The sequence below is a fragment of the Gopherus evgoodei genome, chromosome 12 (genome assembly GCF_007399415.2).
Source record: "Gopherus evgoodei ecotype Sinaloan lineage chromosome 12, rGopEvg1_v1.p, whole genome shotgun sequence".
NCBI classification, from domain to species: domain Eukaryota; kingdom Metazoa; phylum Chordata; order Testudines; family Testudinidae; genus Gopherus; species Gopherus evgoodei.
In genome coordinates, this window is record NC_044333.1 from 37,997,953 (window position 1) to 38,018,885 (window position 20,933).

Here is a 20,933-nt window from a genome sequence, read left to right on the forward strand (position 1 = left end):
AACAAACAAAATCCACCTACCAAAACTCTAGCACCTTGCTTCTGGTGAACAGAGTTTAACAAGGCTCTTGTATACTTATTCAAAATTATTTATACACTGGATCACTAGTAAGCCTGGCAGTATATTTACTGTGTAAGTCTATTTTACATAATACACAGGACACAACCAAAACAAAATAAAACGTTTAACAGTAAAATTGTATCTGGTTACATTACAGAAGCTTAAAGCGTTCATATTCTCTCCTTGTATTGCTTCAAGCAGTACTATTTTATCACTTACTTGCAGCTTGTTTTCTTGCTAGCTGCAACAATCATGACCCCCCCTTGAAGTCTTTACTCTGGCTGATTAAATACTTTTTGCTGGGTCCTGTCGGTTTTTGAAGACGGTAACAGTTTAGATCGTGGTGGGCAAACTATGGCCTGCGGGCCAGATCTGGCAGGCGAGCTGTTTAAAGCCAGCTCGCGAGCTCCTGCTAAGGAGCAGGGTCTGGGGCTTGCCTCGCTCCGGTGTGCCAGCCAGGGAGCAGGGTCGGGGGTTGCACCATGCAGGGCTCCCGGAAGCCGCAGCATGGCCCAGCTCCAGCCAGGGTGCAGGATCGAGGCCTGCACCATGTGGCTCCCAGAAGCCAAGGCACGGCCCCTCTCCAGCTTCTAGACGCGCCAATGGCCCCCTCCGGTGCTTCAATGGGAGCTGCAGGGGCAGTGCCTGTGGATAGGGCAGCATGCAGAGATGCCCATCGGCGCCTCCGCATTGGAGCCAGAAAAGGGACATACCGCTGCTTCCAGGGTCTGCTTGAGGTAAGCGCCACTGGTAGCCTGCGCCCCAAGCCTCTTCCCATGCCCCAACCCCCAGCCCTGATCCCCCTTCTGCACTCTGAACCCCTCGGTCCCAGACCAGAGCACCCTCCTACACCCCAAACTCCTCATCCCCAGCCCCACCCCAAAGCCCGCACCCTCCAGCCGGAGGCCTCACCACCACCACCCCAGCATCCCACTCTCCCATCCCAGCTTGGAGCCCCCTCCTGTACCCTGAACTCATTTCTGGCCCCACTCCCAGAGCCCTCACCCCCCTCCCACACCCTAACCCCAATTTTGTGAGCATTCATGGCCCGCCATACAATTTCTATTCCTAGATGTGGCCCTCGGGCCAAAAGTTTGCCAACCGCTGGTTTAGACCCTGGTTATTTTAGAAACTTCCTCCTTCTGCAACCTTGTCCTTACTCATCTTCAGTCATATGCTTTTTAGGAATCCGAAAATTGTTTCATAGGTCAGTTGATGATCATGCCTTTGTGATAACAGTTTAAGTTGTGGTACTGCCCGCCCCCACATACACACTCCATCTCAACCATTCTCTCTCTCACCACCAAACAAAAAACAAAATACCTGCCATGCATTTTCAGTGTGGCTACTGTTTGCCTCGTATTTATTACTTACTGCATTTTCCTACCCTAGAGCCCATCTTAATTTAAAGTTCTCAGAGACTTTTCCCTGCCCTTTTTGAAACCATAATGTAATGATTTTTATTGTATTTTATCACAGTGTTGCACCCTCAACACCTCAGTTTGGAGGTGGAAGATGTGGCACGTTAAGAATAAGTAATCTCCCAAAGGGTTTTGAAAGGATGGCTATACATTGCTTTGAAGATATACACATGCTTTAAAATGGGTAAGATGTTTTTCTCTCCATATATGTACTAAAAGAAGTTCAATTCACCCTAAAGCACAGAATTGCTGTAGATTGAACATGGACTGGAATATATGCACTTAGAGATTTATCATGACTGGCAAGCAATGTTAGAGACATTAACATTAACTGGAGTGGATCATTATTTGCTGGGTAAAACTGCATAAAGGTAAAATAGGAACAAACTTGTTGAAGGACTGGTATAAATTTCTGCAATATACACATCTTCACAGATTGACAGAGGAAAGGGAAGCCATTTAGATTTGGTAACTGTTACTCAGGTGTCTTCAAATCTTCAATCGTTACCATATTGGCTTTGTTCTGCATTCCTTGCAGTTTTTATAGTATTCAGATAACATCTCTAGAGATACCAGCAAATGCTAGAGTTATTCAAACAAGACAGGACTGTACACAGCTGTAAAATAAAACAGTTGTATACATTTTACTAGTTGGGTTATTGACACAGTTTTTGAATATGAACTTATGTATGTGTATTCCCATGAATTCTCTTCACCTAAACCAGCTAACATGTTAAAATTACAACTTTTGCTGCTTATACTAGAATTATAAAATGCTAACTATTGTATGCAGAAAAAATTCCTAATGTGGATAGCATAACTCATTTTCCCACTTTAGATAAGCCATAATCAGCTACTGCTAAAGGATCTTAATTTGTTATGGGGAAAAAAGAACTAAATCTAACAGAACAATATAAATAGCATACTATCCAACCCTGTTCCCACTAATTAAATCAGTGGAGGAACTCATGCAGCAGGATCAGGACTCTCTGGGTTCTCAGCAGAACACAGTACCTTTTCCTGAGATATATTCATTTTAATTTCAAACTGCTTTAGAGAAAAACATTGCACAGCAACAAAATATATATTTATTTTAAGGTAATACTACATAACAGGGAGGAAGCCTGAAAAAACACAAAAGCCTGCACAGTGGGAGACCTATCCTAGCCAATACCAACTAACATCTGCGTAACATACCATGATGAAACTACATGCAAAACTAGGTGTGTTGGTTAATATATCAGTTATATCAAGTATCCACTGTTCTGAGTCAATTAAATGCACTGAACTGAATACATCCCTAGCAACCAACCCAATTAAAAAGGTGTGCCATCTATCAAGCGGGTGATTAAGTGGATTCTACTATATTGGCAGGTTCATAGGATTCTGTAAGATTCAATCTATTCTAGAGCATTCAATACAGTTCAGGGCACAGAAGTTATGTTCCTATACTGCATCCATCACAATCGTCTTCAGAGTTTTCCTATTTAGATATTAACATTCTAGTAATTTTCTCCCATCTAGTTAATGTTATTAAAAATATCACGAGTCTAAACAAAAAAGTCCAGAAATCTTGTGACAGTCACCCATTCACAGATCTGTACTTCTGGACCTCCCATCACCAGTATATGTTGATATTACTTATCTTAAAGCTCTGGATTGCTTAATAATCTTTCATAATTTGCTGTGAAGACTAACTACTTGGAGCAATCTATCAATCACGAAAAAATGGTTACCAACCTCTCGTAATTGTTGTTCTTCGAGATGTGTCCATTCCAAGTAGGTGTGTGCACGCCACATGCACAGTCGCCGGAAAGTTTTTCTCCTAGCGGAACCTGTCAGGTCAGCTGTGGAGCCCCCTGGAGTTGAGCCTTCATGGCGGTATATATAGGTCCCTGCCAACCTGCTGCCTCTTCTTGCCGGAGTACTCTGACAGAGGGGCAGGCAGGTGGGTTTTGGAATGGAGATGAGCAACACATCTTGAAGAACACCAGTTACGATGTTTTTAATTCTCCGAGTTATTGCTCATGACGATTCCAAGTAGGTGACTCCCAAGTATTCCCTAGATGGAGAGGTCAGAGTTCTCCGAGTCGCAGACTGCAGCACCGCTCTGCGAAATGCTGCATCATCTCTGGTCTGCTGAGTAATGGCACAGTGCAAGGTAAATGATCACATCGCAGCCCTGCAGATGTCCTGAATGGGGACCTGTGCCAGGAACGCTGCTGAGGAAGCCTGAGCTCTTGTGGAGTGCGCTGTTAGTGCTGGGGCAGGTATCTTTGCTAGGCCATAGCACATCCTAATACAGGCTGTGATTCATAAAGAGATCCTTTGGGACAACACTGGGAGCCCCCTCATCCTCTCAGCAATTGCAATGAAGAGCTGTATTGATTTTCGAAATGGCTCTGTACGCTCAATGCAAAAAGCTAATGCTCATCTGACATCCAGGAAGTGAAGCATCCGTTCCCGGTTACTACCATGCAGCTAGTCCTGATTCGTGTGGAATTGAGAAACTACCTTTAGGAGGAAAGATGTGTGTGACCACAACTGTACTTTGTCTTTATAAAAAAATGTATAAGTTGACTCAGATGTCAAGGCCTTAAACTCAGACACCCTCCTGGCTGAAGTTATAGCCACCAGGAATGCCACCTTCCAGGAAAGGTAGAGGAGAGAGCATGTTGCTAGGGGCTTAAAAGAAGGGCCCATCAGCCTCTAGAGCAGGGGTGGGCAAACTTTTTGGCCCAAGGCCACATCTAGGTGTGGAAATTGTATGATGGGCTATGAATGCTCACAAAACTGGGGTGGGGGTGCAGGGGGGAAGGGAGAAAGTATCCGGCTGGGGGTGCAGGCTCTGGGCTGGGGCTTGGGATGAAGGATTTGGGGTGCAGGAGGGTGATCTAGGTTGGGATCAAGGGGGTTTGGAGGGCAGGAGGGGGATCAGGGCATGGGAGGGGCTCAGGGGTGCAGGCTCCAGGAGGTGCTTACCTCAAGTAGCTCCTGGAAGCAGCGATATGTCCTTCCCGGTTCCAAAGCAGAGGCGTGGCCCGGTGGCTTTGCGCACTGCCCCATCAGCAAGTGCCGCCCCTGGGTGCTGCAGGGATGGTGCTCAGGGCAGAGGCACTGCGCAGAACCTCCGGTTGCCCCTAAACATAAGAGCTGGAAGGGGGACATGCCACTGTTTCCAGGAGCTGCACAGAGCCATGGCATGCGCACGCGAAGCAGCCCTCAACCCTGCTCCCCAACTGGAGGGGGGCAAGCCCCAAATCCTGCTTCCCAGCGGGCACTCAAGGGCCAGATTAAATCAGCTGGCAGGCCGGATGTAGCCTGCGAGCCGTAGTTTGCCCACCCCTGCTCTAGAGCACCAGGTTGACATTCCATGGGGGGACTGGCAGTCTTACTTGAGGGTACAGTCTATCTAGTCCCTTGAGGAAGCAGCCAACCACGGGGTTAGTGAATATGACCAACTAGCAGAAACGGAATGGAAAGCTGAGATGGCGGCCAGGTGTACCTCTATTGATGACACCACCAGGTCTTCCAGTTTCAGGTGCAGTAAATAGTCCAGGATGAAGGGAATCAATGACTGTAATGGTGGACTATCCTTTTGAAGTGACCAAATCAAGGATCTCTTCCACTCGGCCAATTAAAGTTGGAGGATTCCTGCTGCCAAGGATAACCTCCCTGACAGAGTCTGAGCATGTGAGCTCTAAAGGGCTCAGCCAAGGAGTTTCCATGCTGTGAGTTTGAGAGACTCTAGACTAGGATGCTGGAGATGGCTGTGGTCCTACGTGATCAAGTCTGGGACCAGGGCAGTGCTATAGGTGTATCCACCAACAGGTCTAAAAGTGTGGTGAACTAGTGTTGACGTGGCCATGCCGGTGCTATCAAGATCATTGATGCTCCCTCTCTTTGGACTTTCAGCAGGATCTTGTGCATGAGCAGAAAGGGCGGGAATGTGTACAGCAGGTCCCCCTTCCAAGGGAGGAGAATGGCATCCATGAGTAAGCCCGGGCTCAGATTCAAGAAGGAACAAAACTGCTGACACTTCCTGTGGTGCCGTGTTGTGAACAAGTCTGTCAGAGGAAATCTCCACCTTTGGAAGATGTTGATCATGACATGTGGGCAGAGGGACCACTCGTGATTGTGAACGGACCTGCTTAGATGATTGGCCAATTCATTCTGAGAGCCCAGAAGATACGATGCCTCCAGATGCATCGAATGGGCAATGGAGAAGTCCCACAGCTTGAGGGCTTCCTGGCACAGGGGAGAGGAGTGAGCACCACCCTATCAGTTTATATGGAACATTGCTGTTGTATTGTCTGTCAATACTGATACACATCTGCCCTCTAGATGCGTTTGAAACATCTGGCAAGCAAGGCAAACCACACAGAGCTCCCTAATGTTGATGTGCAGCAGAAGTCCTGCTTCTTCCTAGGTGCGCAACCCAACCCATCGCTGATGCATCTGTTACTATAGACAGCGAGGGTTGGGGCCCGGAGAAGGGTACTGCCGCACTTGTGGGTTGAACTACCACAGGAGGAGCTCGATAAATGGAGGAGTGAATGTGACAAACCTGTCTAGGTGGTCTCGGTTCGGCCTGTATACCAAGGCTAGCCAAGGTTGAAGGGGTTGGAGCCGCAGCTAACATGCTGTACTACATACATATATGGCCGAGCGGCTCCAGGCAATTTCGCACTGTAGTGTTTGGGTATCGCCTGAGTTCCCTAGGATGGTGCCCATGGCAAGAAAGCATGTTTCCAGAAGGAATGCCCTGGCTTGACCAGAGTCGAGGAGAGCTCCGATGAACTCTATCCTCTGAGTAAGACTTAGGACTGATTTCACCACATTCAGTATCAGGTTGACCCTGTCGAACATCGCCCAAATCAGGCACATGTGGTCCTCCACTTGGGCCCTAGAGTGACCCTTGATTAGCCAATTGTCTAAGTAAGGGAATTTATGCACCTGCTGCTTCTGCAGGAAGGTGGCTACGACAGATATGTACTTGATGAACATCCAAGAGGCCGCCGAGAGGCCAAAGGGGAGAATCCTAAACCGATAGTAGATACTGTTGACCACGAAGCGGAGGAACTGTCTGTGGGATGGAACTATGGACACGTGAAAGCATGCATCCTTCAAGTTGAGGTTGTCATACCAGTCCCCAGATCCAGGGAAGGGATAATGGAAGCCGGGGAGATGATGCAGAACTTCACCTTCTTCATGAATCTGTTGAGGTTTCGCAGGTCTAAAAATAGGTCTGAGCTCACCCTTGACCTTCGGGATTACAAAATACCAAGACAAGAACTCCCTGCCCCTGAATTCCAGAGGGACCTCCTCTACCACCCCAAGTTATAGGAGCATTTGCACCTCCTGTGTGAGAAGTTGCTCGTGAGAGGGGTCCCTGAAGAGGGATGGGGAAAGTGGTGGGGGGAAGGAAAGGCGGGAGGAAACAAAATTGAAGAGAATATCACAATTCTACCATGCTCAAGACCCATTGGTCTGAGGTGATTTGTGCCCAGGCATGGTAGAATGGGATAGATGATTCACAAAGGGAGGGGAAGTATCTGGACTGGTGAATCGCATCCTCAAAAGTTTGGCTGGCTGCCTCACTGAACCCTGCCCCTTGTTAGAGGAGGGCTCAGGTGGTCTCCATCTATTACTCCTGGCCTACTTCCTGCTATTGTCCTGTCTGTGGTGCGTGGGCAGGGAGTAGGGTAGAAGCAAGGGGTAAGCTGTAGCTGAAAATGTTTCGGGGTGGGGGTGGGCATGAAGCCCCAGGAACTTCAGTGTTGCCCATGAGTCTTTAAGGCTGTGGAGCTTAGAGTCTGTTTGCTCCAAGAAAAGCCCTGAGCTGTCGAAAGGCAAATCTTGAATTGTCTGCTGAACTTTGAGCAGAAGTCCCGATGCCTGAAGCCATGAGTTCCTTCTCATAGCTATAGCTGTTGACGTAGTCCGGGCTGCCGAGTCCGCAGAATGCAGGAAGGCCAGTAAGGAGGTTCTCGCAATGACCTTGCCTTTCTCAAGAACGGCAGCAAACTCCCAACAAGAGTCAGCCAGAAGCAGATTCTTGAATTTGGACAATGTGTTCCAGGAGTTAAAGCTGTAGCGGCTGAGGACTGCCTGCTGTTGCACCCTCCACTTGACACTCCCGCACTGGGGATTCCACAAGAACAGGACTCAGTGGACCTCCCTGCGAGGTCGGAGTGGATGGTGCCAGCTGAGCTGGAGCTGGAGTCGGGTGTCTCCTTGCTCTGCTCTAGTGGGAGAGCGACCTCTGTTGGACTACTTCTTGTGTGGGACTGGCGAATGGGACCGTGTCTCTGGAGCCCAAGTCCTTTCTCTGCACTCTTATTTCTCTGCCTCTCTTACTGAGGATGGCACACTCCTCACCAAAATGCTGGGTTTGGGGTCAGACACTGCCTATGCTGGCTGGGGATGAATGGGCAATTTTAGCCTAAAGTCCCTTTCCTTCTTAGTCCTTGGGCAGAAGTCTCTGCAGATTTTGCACTTCTCAGCCCTGGTCTACACTACGAGCTTAGGTTGAATTTAGCAGTGTCAGATCAATTTAACCAGGCATCCATCCACATGACAAAGCCATTTTTGTAGACTTAAAGGCCTCTTAAAATCGATTTCTGCACTCCTCCCTGATGAGGGGATTAGCGCTGAAATCGACCCTGCTGGGTCAAATTTGGGGTAGTGTGGACGCAATTCGACGGTAGTGACCTCCAGGAGCTCTCTCATTAGACCAAACTGAAAGAGGAAAATGACCTGAAGTCATTCCCATTTTGTCCAGGAGCTCCCGACTGACCTCACCGAGACTGGCCAGGAGCACCCACGTCTGCCCAGGTGTCCCCAACCAACCTAACCGAGGTCATCCAGGAGCACCCATGGGACGACAACGGCTAGCTGTTGTATTGTACCATCTGCAAGACAAGGCAAGGGGATGCTCTGTGTTTCACTGCAGTACCGCGTCTGCCAGCAGTACCCAGGAGACATACGGTGACAGTGAGTTGACCAGGCTCCATGCTTTCCGTGGTATGTTGTCTGCACGGGTAACCCAGGAAAAAAGGCGAGAAACTATTTTTTGCTGTTGCTTTCATGGAGGGAGGGAGGAAGGGGGGCCTGACAACATGTACCCAGAACCATCCGCAACAATGTTTTTGCCCATGAGGCATTAGGAGCTCAACCCAGTATTCCAATTGGAGGTGGAGACTGTGAGAACTGTGGGATAGCTACCACAGTCCAACATTCCGAAAGTCGACTAGCCTCAGTACTGTGGATGCACACCACCGACTTAATGCACTTAGTGGGGACACACACAATCGACTGTATCAAATCAATTTCAAAAGTCGACTTCTATAAAATCGACCTAATTTTGTAGTGTAGACATATCCTCAGTCTAATGGGCTTCCCCCAAACAACTGAAACAGGAGTCATGTGGGTCTCCCTTTGGCATAGCGCTTCAGACAGGACCCGCACGGTTTGAATCCCTGATATTGAGGCATGCCCCAGTTCCCAGGAGGGGGAGAACATGGTGGTGGGAAACCCCCAGTTAAAACTTATCTTAACTAACTATGAACTAATGAAAACTAACTAATCCTAACATTAACAATTTACAGATACAACAAGGGAAATTCCACTAAGGCAGTGGCCCCCAACCTTTTCATCTGGCAGATGCCAGACGAAGGACCATGGTGGCGGTCGAGCATCCGCCAAAATGCCGCCGAATTTTGGCGGATGCTCGACTGTCGGCCAGGACGCGGGCGCATTTAGATGCCCCATGGGCCCATGGTGCGTGTGGGCACCGCGTTGGGGACCCCTGCACTAAGGGATGGCTTACCATAGCAAGAGAAGAGAGCTGCTTCAATGATCGTCATTAGTGGCAAGAAGGAACTGAAGAGGCAGCTGGTCAACAGGGACCTATATACACTGACATGAAGATGCGACTCCAGGGGGCTACATGGCCGACCTGACGGGTACCGCTAGAGGAAAAACCTTCCGACAACTGTGCACGTGGCACACGCACACCTACTTGGAATCAACATGAACAAGCACTCGAAGAAGAAGAAGTTGTTCCCCTTTCTTTGCTATTTGATAGATTACAACACAGAATCTGTCTCATTTACTCAAAACCCTAGGAATTACTTAGGCTACATCTACACTACAGGATACATTTGAATTAGCTTAAACCGATTTTATAAAACAGATATTATAAAGGCGATTGTGCGCGTCCACACTAGGCACATTAATTCGGTGGTGTGCATCCACGGTCCGAGGCTAGCGTCGATTTCTGGAGCGGTGCACTGTGGGTAGCTACTGTAAAATAATGAGGCTAATAACGTCGATTTGTGTCCACACTAACCCTAATCCGATATAGTAATATTGATTTTAGCGTTACTCCTCTCGTTTTGTAGGAGTACAGAAATCGATTTAAAGAGCCCTTTAAATCGATATAAAGAGCAGTGTAGTGTCGACAGGCGCAGCGTTAAATCGATTTAACACTGTTAAAATCGGTTTAACAGCGTAGTGTAGACCAGGCCTCAGGGAGTTAACTGAGCTATACCATTAAAATTACACTTAGAGCTTCATGTAGTACCTTGCCAGAAATTGCCCTCTCTGTCATCAGGATCATATTGATATAGCTGTAATACATATTGTTGCATAGAATGAATGAGTAGTGATTTCAATTCGGACTGATACACACATCCAGTCCACAACAGCAAAAACATCACCTGTTTTCACTGGCAATTGGGGCAAAAGAAGTGTCCAGGACCAGACTAGTAGGGTTGTTGAACCACCTCTCAAAAGTTGGCTTGCTGGTTGTGATGAAGGTAGTGGTAAAGCAAGGAAGCTTCATTATTGGCACCCAGTGGAATGCTGACCATTCATATGAATCACTGCTTGAATAACTTCTTCTCTTCTACGTGCCATGCAAATGGGAGTGGACGGGGAGAAGAAAAGATGGTGGTGTTTAGGAGGAAGCTTCTTTTCGGGGCAGGTCATTCCATAACAGTCTACCATGGGGTTTCTTGTGCCTTCCTTTTAAGGATTTGGTACTAGCCACTGTTAATCACAGGTAACTGGACTAGATGGACCACTTAACTGATCCAGAATGGCAATTCCAATGTTAAGGTATTTTTAAAAAATTCAAGATTAGCAATCACAGCAATGAAGACTTCAAAAGGATAAACAATGTAACATATATCAGCAAGGGTAACACAGGTAAGAACCACATTTTTAAAAAGTAAACTCTGCATATGAAAAATCAAACATCTGACTCATTTTACAATTAACTTTAAGGGTCTTAACAGAATTTACAATGCCTTGGTTTTCATTTTTTTTTATTTCACAGACGGCTTAAACAGGCTGATGCTTTCTTCAGGATACATTTCCGGTCATGTTTCCTGAAATCAAAGACTGGTTATAGATGAAGGTCTTTGAGACATTTTTGTATATAGACAAGGTTAACAGAAGAATAACTAGACTGCAAAGAGGAGTGTGGAAATCTCACACAGCAAAGCAACAGAGCTGAGCCATCAGGGATTAGACTAAATCACCCTTGTGGTTCCTTCTAACCCTATGATTCTATAGGGTAAAATTACAAAATGAAAAACTCCCCATTTAGAACAAATGCTATGGAAGCCTTCAGTGAGAAACAACCATGCACTCAGTGTAAAAGAGTATTTTACAGTACATAGGTAGACACTATCTGCACATAGGTTCAATTTACCTTGTATGTAGAATAGTGGATACACAATTTAAATTGTAAGATCCACATGGCAGAGACTGTGTTGACTTTAATACAGCACCCAGCACACCATCGGTACTCAATAAATAAATATGAGAGAAGCTACAAGACAACTATTAAAAAGGCAAACCTCATAGGTCAAGTATCAGAGGGGTAGCCATGTTAGTCTGGATCTGTAAAAGCAGCAAAGAATCCTGTAAATCCTGTCTGGGTCTGTAAAAGCAGCAAATTAACACCTCAACCTCCCTGGCCACACTATAGCAGACCTTAACGTGGCCATCCTGCAGCAAAAAACTTCAGGACCAGACTTCAAAGAGAAACTGCTGAGCTTCAGTTCATCTGCAAATTTGACACCATCAGCTTAGGATTAAACAAAGACTGTGAATGGCTTGCCAGCTACAGAACCAGTTTCTCCTCCCTTGGTTTTCACACCTCAACTGCTAGAACAGGGCCTCATCCTCCCTGATTGAACTAACCTCATTATCTCTAGCTTGCTTGCATATATATACCTGCCCCTGGAAATTTCCACTACATGCATCTGATGAAGTGGGTATTCACCCACGAAAGCTCATGCTCCAAAACGTCTGTTAGTCTATAAGCAACCTCATAGGTGAAATTCTATGCCCTATGTTATGCAGGAGGTCAAACTACACGATCATAATAGTCATTTGTGGTCTTAATCTATTAACTTCATTCATGAAGCTTTGTTTCCTTACAGGAACACTGAAGCATTCAAAGAAAAGTACAGCTGATTAAATGTTTGTTTAAAATATGTGCCTGTCTTAAGCAATCAATAAAACACATTCCAAGTCATTGTTTGCTCCCAGTTTTTAAACAAATGTATAGTACAGTAACTTAAAAAATGAAAAGAGAAATCATATAGGAGTACCTTTCTAAAACAAAAGAATCCCTAAAAGTGCTGGTAGAATGCCAGGAAAAGTAGAAGTGTGGTAAAAAAATACTCATGTGTGCATAATATAAATTAACTTCTTTAACTTTTAAAAGTTATTTTTAAACACTCCCCACCCCAATGGTTTCAATTAAAAAAAAAGCAGATATTTTCTCTCACTTAAAATCATTTATTGTCTGGATCCTGGGAGTAGTGGAACACGACAACTTCCCTTGAAGTTGGCACTATTTTATGCCATAGAATTATGAGATCCCAGCAAATACATGAATGGATCTGCTGCTGTGCCAAATTTACAATGCTAAGTTTTGTGATCCAGTTACCATCACATTTTATTTCACCTGCTCTCTACCACTCAGCACACAAAGATTCACATACTGGAAGCCAAGAGGGCTCCATAGAGAATTAAAAAAAAAAAGTCGCAATTTTGTGTATACATGACAACATGGAAATGGGTGGCCAGGGCTATAGAAGGTGGCCAGCATGGCCAGTAAGCTGACATAGATGGGAATTGAGGGCTCAGCGCCTTTCAGAATAGAGCACTCAGAATCTGGTAGTAGTTTGCAACAGTGTATTAAATTCAGTAACAAGTGGGAGATGAGAAACACAGCACAGACTGGAAGCTTAGGAAAATCTACATTGTAACTCCTTTTAACAAAAATTCTAAATAGTCAATCATCATCATAGCAAATCCCACAGGGACATGGCCTCCTTGCAAACCAAGTGTCACCTGGCTCTATCACTGGTGACGTCATCTGATTGTAGATTCAATTTTTTTTTAACATTAATACTAAATAAACAGAGCTGTGATTACAAACAGAGACAATTGGAAACATTGATCTGTCCTTGATATCTCCCCACAGGAACCCTCTGTTTTTAAAAGAGTATCCCAGAGGCCCTACATTTTATAAAATTGCTCAGTTGAACTTTCAAACTTATGACCCGATGGGTTCTGTATCATTGAATATTAAAAGGATGACAGAGAAACCTTTAGACTTAAACTATGCTCCATTTAACAAACAGCAAGAAAATCTCCAACTTTTTTGCCACACATTAACTCACTCAGCAACCATTCCTGAGCACTGTCAAAAGCAGGAGCCATCCAATCTGCACTGAAACATTGAGGCAGAATGTGAAGGGTGAGGTATTTAAACAGGGGTGTCCTTTTTTGAAGGGGGGGGAAGAGGAATGTACACAATTACAGAATCTTTCCTTTTGGGAGAGGAAAGGGAAGGTGAAGAAGAGGAGAAATACACATTGTATCACTTCTAAAAGCTGAAAATTTGATAACAGACAATTTTATAAAAAAATATTACTGCAAGAATTACATAAATGCTAAATTAAGTTCTAAACTGACAAATTAACAAATGCACATCACTCACAAAAATGGTAGCTAATTATACCAACATTAGAAAAAAAGAACATCAGTAAGTAAAGTATACTAAAAGACCCTTTTTACTCTCTCTAAAACTAAGAGATGGTACCCTAACAATGAGTGAGGGAGGATAGATTTACAAATCAGTGTTTCTTTTTGAAGAATCTCTAAAAGTAGCTAAGAGAGCAAAGCTGACTCCAAAAAGGATGAAAATTTAATTCATTATGTATAGCTAAACACGTGTTGATCTGTCACATAAGGATGATCCCTTTTATTGTTATATTAGTGATGAAATGTAAATTATTAAATGTCTTGTCACTTAGACATCACCAGAAAGGGTAGGGTGATTTGCTGCCAGAGAATTAACCTGCTTTCATGTAAGAAGTTACCTAATAAATAAATCACCATCTAATCAAGGTACGAAACATGGACATTACATCAATTGATCTTGCAGCCTCTATGCAAGTGCAAAGTATGTTTCTGCTGAGAAGTACTCAAGTTGTATAATAATTTAATATACAGTTTATATGTCCCTTTATAAAGGAATGCAGAATATGATAGCTGTTGGAAAGGTATGAAAGTGTAGTATGATCTTCTGACATGGACAGACTGAAAAACTGTCCTTATGAAGCTGCAGCAGAAGACAGAATCACAAGAGATAATCTCTCCTCATCTGGGGGCAATTATAAGATGACTACTTAACGTTACTGTGTAGGGTTCTTTCCCAATGACTAGATTTTTCAGCGTAAAAGCACATTATCTTATACTGTTATCAATCTACTAAATTCATGCTTATATTCTTCTAGATGCAGCCTGGTACACTTGTTACTCAGCAACTCAATTATGTACTTAGCAACGTGGAAGAGAAGAAAGACAGTTGTAAAGCAGTCAAAATGTTGTAAAGAACTCAAAATGTTCTTAAGAGCTCTATGCAGTGTTCTTGTAGCTGGGTCAGTCCCAAGATAATAGAGATGCAAGATGGGTGATGTAATGTTTTTTATTGGACCAACTTCTGTTGGGACAGAGACAAGCTTTCAAGCTATACAGAGTCTTCTTCAGCTCTTCTTAACCCAAACCCAAACATTTTACTGAAGACTTCCCTAGGTGTACAGTTACTCTGAGGGAACTATCTATCCTAAAAAGCTTAGTAGATAAAATGTCAACTGATGGTGGGATCCAAATCAGTCTCACAATGGGGCATATTGTCTTTCTGCAGATGCCCACTGTAAGGCAGCAAAGAGCTGCTCTGTTGAGAGCTCCCTCAGAGGGCTGCTCTACACTAGGGGAGGGGATCGATCTAAGATACGCAACTTCAGCTACGTGAATAACGAAGCTGAAGTCGAAGTATCTTAGATCGAATTACCTACCGTCCCTCACTGCGCGGGATCGACGTTGCGGCTCCCCCATCGACTCCGCTACCGCGGCTTGCTGCGGTGGAGTTCTGGAGTCGACAGGAGTGCGTTCGGGGATGGATATATCACGTCTAGATGCGACGCAATATATCGATCCCCGAGAAATTGATTGCTACCCGCCGATACGGCAGGTAGTGAAGACGTAGCCTGAGACAATGAGGATATTGGAGCTGTGAAGAAAAGGAGCCATAGCCAGAAAAGCAGCAGCAAAACAGCTGGTCTTCTGATTGTCTCCACTACCTATCCTAGAAGAGCAGCAGCACACTGTAGCTGGAAACTGGTGTTCTCCTGGTGCGGCGAAAATAACTTCCCAGTCAACAGCAGTGATGTCCATAGAATGCTAATGGTGGAAAGCTCAGGAGAACTGTCATTTTTCCTTGCTACTTGGAAATTAAAGACTTTCTTCCAGTTAATAGAATGGGTTTAGCACTGGGCTCAGTACACATGTTTTTTTGGTGACAATGTGATCCTAGTTTAATTTAAAATAACACTCAGAAACCTACAGGCTGCATTATCCCACAGGAAGGAATTACACAGCTTTAAAAAAAAATGTTAATTTATTTTTGGCAGCATATGGAAAACTCAATATTCATGGGCTGTGTCCCCTGCCTCCATTCAAAAGGCTACTATTCAGCATAATCCTGTCTATTTTCTCAGTTTGGTTCATTTAATTTGAAGACTGAGTAACCCTTTCAAGTTTCTCCAAAACAGGATCTAGATTAAAAATAACCCAAACCCTTGTCCATATATTTTAGCTCTTACAAGCTAAAATCTAAACAATGTATGAATTTAATGAACAGAGAATAGTGCTGTCAGCATTTAGCTAGCCACAAAAGGCCACAATGTTTACCTACATAATCATTCCAGGATTTTGTTATATTTAAGGGGCTATGGAAAAACATCTCACTGTCTGCACTGAACGTGGGAGATGACTCATATCTGGAGAGGAAAATCTAAAACCCAGATGAATATCATTCAGCTGTTTTCAGAAAAAAAAACATATGTTCAAAAACTAGAACCTAAATAATTGAAGTTTTTCTTACCAAATATTTTGGGCTACCAACACTAAGTTTTGTGTTGCCAACATAAAACTACATAGCTTACTCACTTTACAGACAGCTGCCACAGGTTTGCTTGTTTTTTTTTAAAAAGTTAAAACAATTTGTACTGATTAATTTATTCAAAAGGAGCTGCTGTACTAGACGTATTGTAGATCAGCTCCTGGCACTCTTAGGAAGTGTGAGAACAGTCACATGCTAAACTAGACAGGTGCTATTCCTTTGAAAGTATACTTCTCGTGGACCCAGAGCTAAAGCTATAATGTGGTAGGCAGAAAAGAAGGGAGGAGGGGAAACTTCTGACAACAAAATTGAACTGTGTAGCAAGGACAAGGAAGGCTTCAAGAGTCCTCTCTTATTAGTTACAGATACTGCAGCTACAGAGGAAATATTTGTTTTTACTTTATGAAGAATACTCTTCAAAAGTTGGTTTAAGGAAAAATGTCCTCTATAAAAGCACAAAATACCTGGACAGTAATCTTGCATGCCCCTCTTGTTTTACAGAGTGCGTGTGTGGCAGGGAGTACACTATTCAGACTCTTCAGGCACACAGTTGCATGTGTAGGCAGGCACCAAGCCTGCAAAGATGTGAAAGTGTGGCCATACCTTCATGAACTGTGAAGTAATTCCCTACTGCCTTATACTGCACAGTGTATAAAAGTTAAGCATGTGCAGGATTGAGGTCTTAATCTGAACATATAATTACCATATTTCTGTACACAAACTGGGTAACTCTACATCTAACTGCATCTAATTAGCTATTCGTACACAAATGTGGGAATACATGTAAACTACGCATGCAACTGGATGCCTGATTTGCCTAAAAATCAGGCCCAATGTTTTGTCTTAATTTTCAAGTTAGAAGACAAATAGTCATTTTCTCTAATCAGAGTAAAATTCTGATTTTCAGAAGTGTGCTCATGAAATTACTGTGACTGTATGCATAAATGCTCAGTTGCAAACAGTTTCGGTACCTGAATATTTTTGCACAGGCTTTTCATGTCTAATCACACATTCCAAACCAGTGAAAAATATCTTTTAGCGTAACCTACAAGAGAGTAGATATGTAAAACTTTGTTTGTAAATTAAATATATAATTTTTTGGAGAAATAATGTGCCCAAACTCCAAACTACACTTTACTATCAGTCTGGTTCTAAATGACCAAGGCATTGTTTTATTTAATGTCCTTACTCGGTCTGCCTCTGAACATTAGGAGATCTAGGCTTTTTTGTTTGTTTGTTTTTTAAAAAGGGACAGGTCTATCCTACAGAGAGATTGCTTCTTGGCAGGAATCTTTAATTCAGCAGGAAACAAAATGTAACTAGTTGACTATAAATCCTAGTTCAAAAAGTTTTATAACCTGGTATATAAAACAAATCTCAAAGAGAGCTGTTTTCTATGGAAAAATATGTACGAGCTTAGCTGTACTAGGACTTAGCCTCTCTCTGTGCCCACAACATACATAAATTGTACTAAAACGAAGGCCATGCTAAAATCCCACCACCTCCCAAAGAGGAAAAACCTACTGCAACTGAAGATGCCAAATTTCTAGATATGTAGTGTCTCTTTATTCAGCTGACAGCCCATCCTGACACATTTTGGAAGGAATTCATCCACAGAAGAGCACTGTAAACCAAATTTATGTTCCCCCTGCAACTGGGAGTTATGTTTTGAGCCCTGATATTCTCCTAGGTTGTAAGAAATACCCTCAATTCAGAAGGCCAGATTCTTACACCTTTAGCCACGATGACTAGAGTGGCCCCATTTAAAAACAATGAAACAACTGGTAAAATAAGAGTGCTATTCCACCCACATACAGGGATTAGAATCTGGCCCAACATAATCAAACTATATCAGCTCTGTGAGAATGGAATTATTAGTAGAAAGTCCTATTTTAAAACACCCCAAAATATTATTTTAAATAACTTATGTTGCCTGATAGTCGTAACTTACATTAAAAGTTTCTCCTCTGATCCAAAACCATGATTAAGTCAATAAACGCCCCAGGTTCTACATTCATTCAGATAAATGGGGAACTAGTATATAAGGTTAATTTTGTTTTCCATACAAAATTATTCGAGTTCCATTATCTCAAACAAAAACATGAATGTGTTCAATCAGGTCTGAAAAGGGTGTGCAGATCGAAGTTCTAAGATGAATCCACCAGATCAGGATCTGATTATTTTATTTATATTTTTATTTACAACATGTTCAAAACATGCATGTGGTCTGCAGTACATAGCCATGTTAGTGTACAAGGGGCCACGTCAGTGAGATTACAATGCAGCAGCTGCTGGGACAACATGCCTTGGCTTATAGTGCTTTCTGGTGATAAAAGACCAAAGTATTAAGAGCAGATGGCAGCCTGTTCAAATCTTTACTGAATGATTTCTGCAGCTCTGAATAAGTTAAAATTGTATAGTTCTGAAACAAAATGGAGCAAGAGCAGGTATTTCAAACTCACCAACAAAAAAATTATTCAAGCTAATCTTTTCAAGTTAAACACCAGATTTGTGGGACCAACCTACAAGAGGCAAAAACTCCAAGTTTTTGTTCATATTATTTATTATTGATCACATTTATTACAGTAGTCCCTAAGGGCCAGTGAAGATTGGGGCTCCATTATGCAATGCACTGCACAAACACAGTAGTAGATGGTCTCTGCCCCAAAGGGGTTACAATCTCAATAGATAAGACAGACAACTGTGGGAATGGGTATAACACACAAGCAGAACGAATATGATGGCAACGAATATGTTAGTGCCACAATTTTGGGGGTGTGGAGGGGCAGGGGACTAGTTAGAAGGGGATATTTTAAAAGACAAATGGAAGGGAAGGGAGATGAGGGGGTCCTGGCAAGGGAGGAGAGAGTCAGGTATAAAATGAAGCCCAAGCAAAGAGTGTCTGAAGGATGTAGAGGGAGAAAGTTGGAACAAAACAGCCCATCAGTACAGGGTGGAGGAAGTCCAGACAAAACTAGGAAGTTTTCGGAATGTTTAGCGTCCCTGCTTTAGTTGCTCCTGTTCCTACTGGCTGGAGTATCTGCAGATTTATCCAGTCCATATGGTGGGGTAGAGGAAAGGGAAGGCATCACATAGGTCCCAGTGCCTCTGTTGCTGATGGATGTGGTTTTTGATCGGAACACCTGCTTGAAAAGGGACCCTGGTGGCTCCAGTCAGCACTACTGATCAGGCTGTTAAAAGTCTGGTTGGCAGCACAGCAGGGCTAAGACAGACTGCCTGCCTGCCTTGGCTCTGCACGGCTCCCAGAAACAGCAGCATGTCCCCCCTCCAGCTCCTAGGCATAGGGGCAAGCAGGGGGTTCCATGCGCTGCCCCACCCCAGCTCCCATTGGCCAGGAACCATGGCCAATGGGAGCTGCGGGGACGCTGCCTGCGGACGGGGAGGTGCACAGACCCACCTGGCCGCATCTTCACTTAGGAGCCAGAGGGGAGCTATGCTGCTGCTTCGAGGAGTGCCTGAAGTAAGCGTCGCCTGGAGCTGCACCTCCTCCTGCGACCCAACCCCCTGCTCCAGCCCTAATCCCTCTCCCGCTCTCCAAACCCCTCAATCTCAGCCCAGAGCCCCCTACTGCACCCCAATCCCGTCATCCCCAACCCCACCCCAGAGCCCGCACCCTCAGCCAGAGCCCTCACCTCCTCTCACACCCCAACCCCCTGAGCCAGCTTGGTGAAAATGAGGGAGGGAGGGAGGGAGGATTGGGAGGGCGAGTGAAAGGGAGGGGGGATGGAATGAGCAGAGGCTGGGCATTGGAGAAGGGGTGTGGCCTCATACGATGGGCATGGCAGGGGTGGGGCAAGGGTGTTTGGTTTTGTATGAGTAGAGAGTTGGCAATCTTCCTGATGGAGCATCTCCTCCACAGGTCTGGGTCTGAGGGGTGTTGGGGAGATAAGGGGCTCTGGTTGGACGTCCTTGAACCCCCTTCTTCCCCAGTGCAGGAGTACCTGCTTTGGCTGCTTCTGCTCCTATCAGCTAGAGTTTCTGGATTTGTCAACTTAAATTTTAAATCCTTAATTTTCATTATTGCATGTGCATAAGTGCACGTTTTCCTAAAACTTTAGGCCTCAACATTCTGATTTATGCTAATTTGTAAAAAAAACAAAAACAACACAAAACAAAACACAAGCCTGTGTTCAATAAAGCATGACTGCACATTGGTTCCCAGTAGGGATACGGCAATAATTCAATTTTATTTCACTTGCTAATATTTAGCATTTGTAAGTCATCTTTTCAGTGCATTGTAGAACCATTAGATAATTAATCCTCACAACATCTCTGTGATCCTGATATGGAAAGAAAAAAAAAGGGATAAAGCCTATGGTGAAATTGAGGTAGCGATTTAAACTGTATGGGTCAAAGTCACTGGGAATCCCTGGGAACTGGGATTAAAGTCCCAAGAGGTTGTTCTCTAACCACGAGACTATGCTGTGCCTTGAAGATAAGTGATGGATACAATCACATTTTAAATTCAAACCCTCTGTCCCCACCATGCCTTGCTAGCAGATACCAATAGGAAGACCTCTACAAATTCTTTAATATCTGCCTATTGAATGCCATTGTTTTGACTGAAGACAATAGGCTTAATTTATTTTAAACTCCCTCCACACACCAATTAATAAGTACGTCATATCAAACCTGCTTTTATAACAAAATGAATTGTTTCCACTCTTATACCCATCTTCATGTGACTGGTTATAGGAAATTATTTCCCAAACACTTTATAAGCATTAGTTGCCAATCCTATCGCCATGTAAACTATACAAATTGAATAATTCATTCACAGAGGCAGAAAATACAACAGAGGAATAATCCTTCTAGGGCACTGTTGTGATTTGTGCCACTTCCTTTCAGCTGTGTATATTAATGATGTAATTTCAGCAGGGTTATCCCTTCCAGTTCTGTTAAAAATAGCATGTGCATGATACACTGATGAAATTGAT

The 20,933-nt window shown here is 44.0% G+C and overlaps 1 protein-coding gene and 1 long non-coding RNA gene across 3 annotated transcripts in view; one reads left to right on the plus strand and one right to left on the minus strand.

The window, feature by feature from the left end:
* ZCCHC14 (zinc finger CCHC-type containing 14) overlaps positions 1 to 20,933 on the minus strand; it is a 95,156-nt gene that overhangs the window by 30,360 nt on the left and 43,863 nt on the right. The gene's annotated exons all lie outside the window — the stretch shown is intronic.
* LOC115660469 lies at positions 337 to 8,417 on the plus strand. The gene is made up of 3 exons (XR_004002826.1): positions 337 to 797; positions 1,540 to 1,665; positions 8,266 to 8,417. It is a non-coding gene; the product is annotated as an uncharacterized LOC115660469 (long non-coding RNA).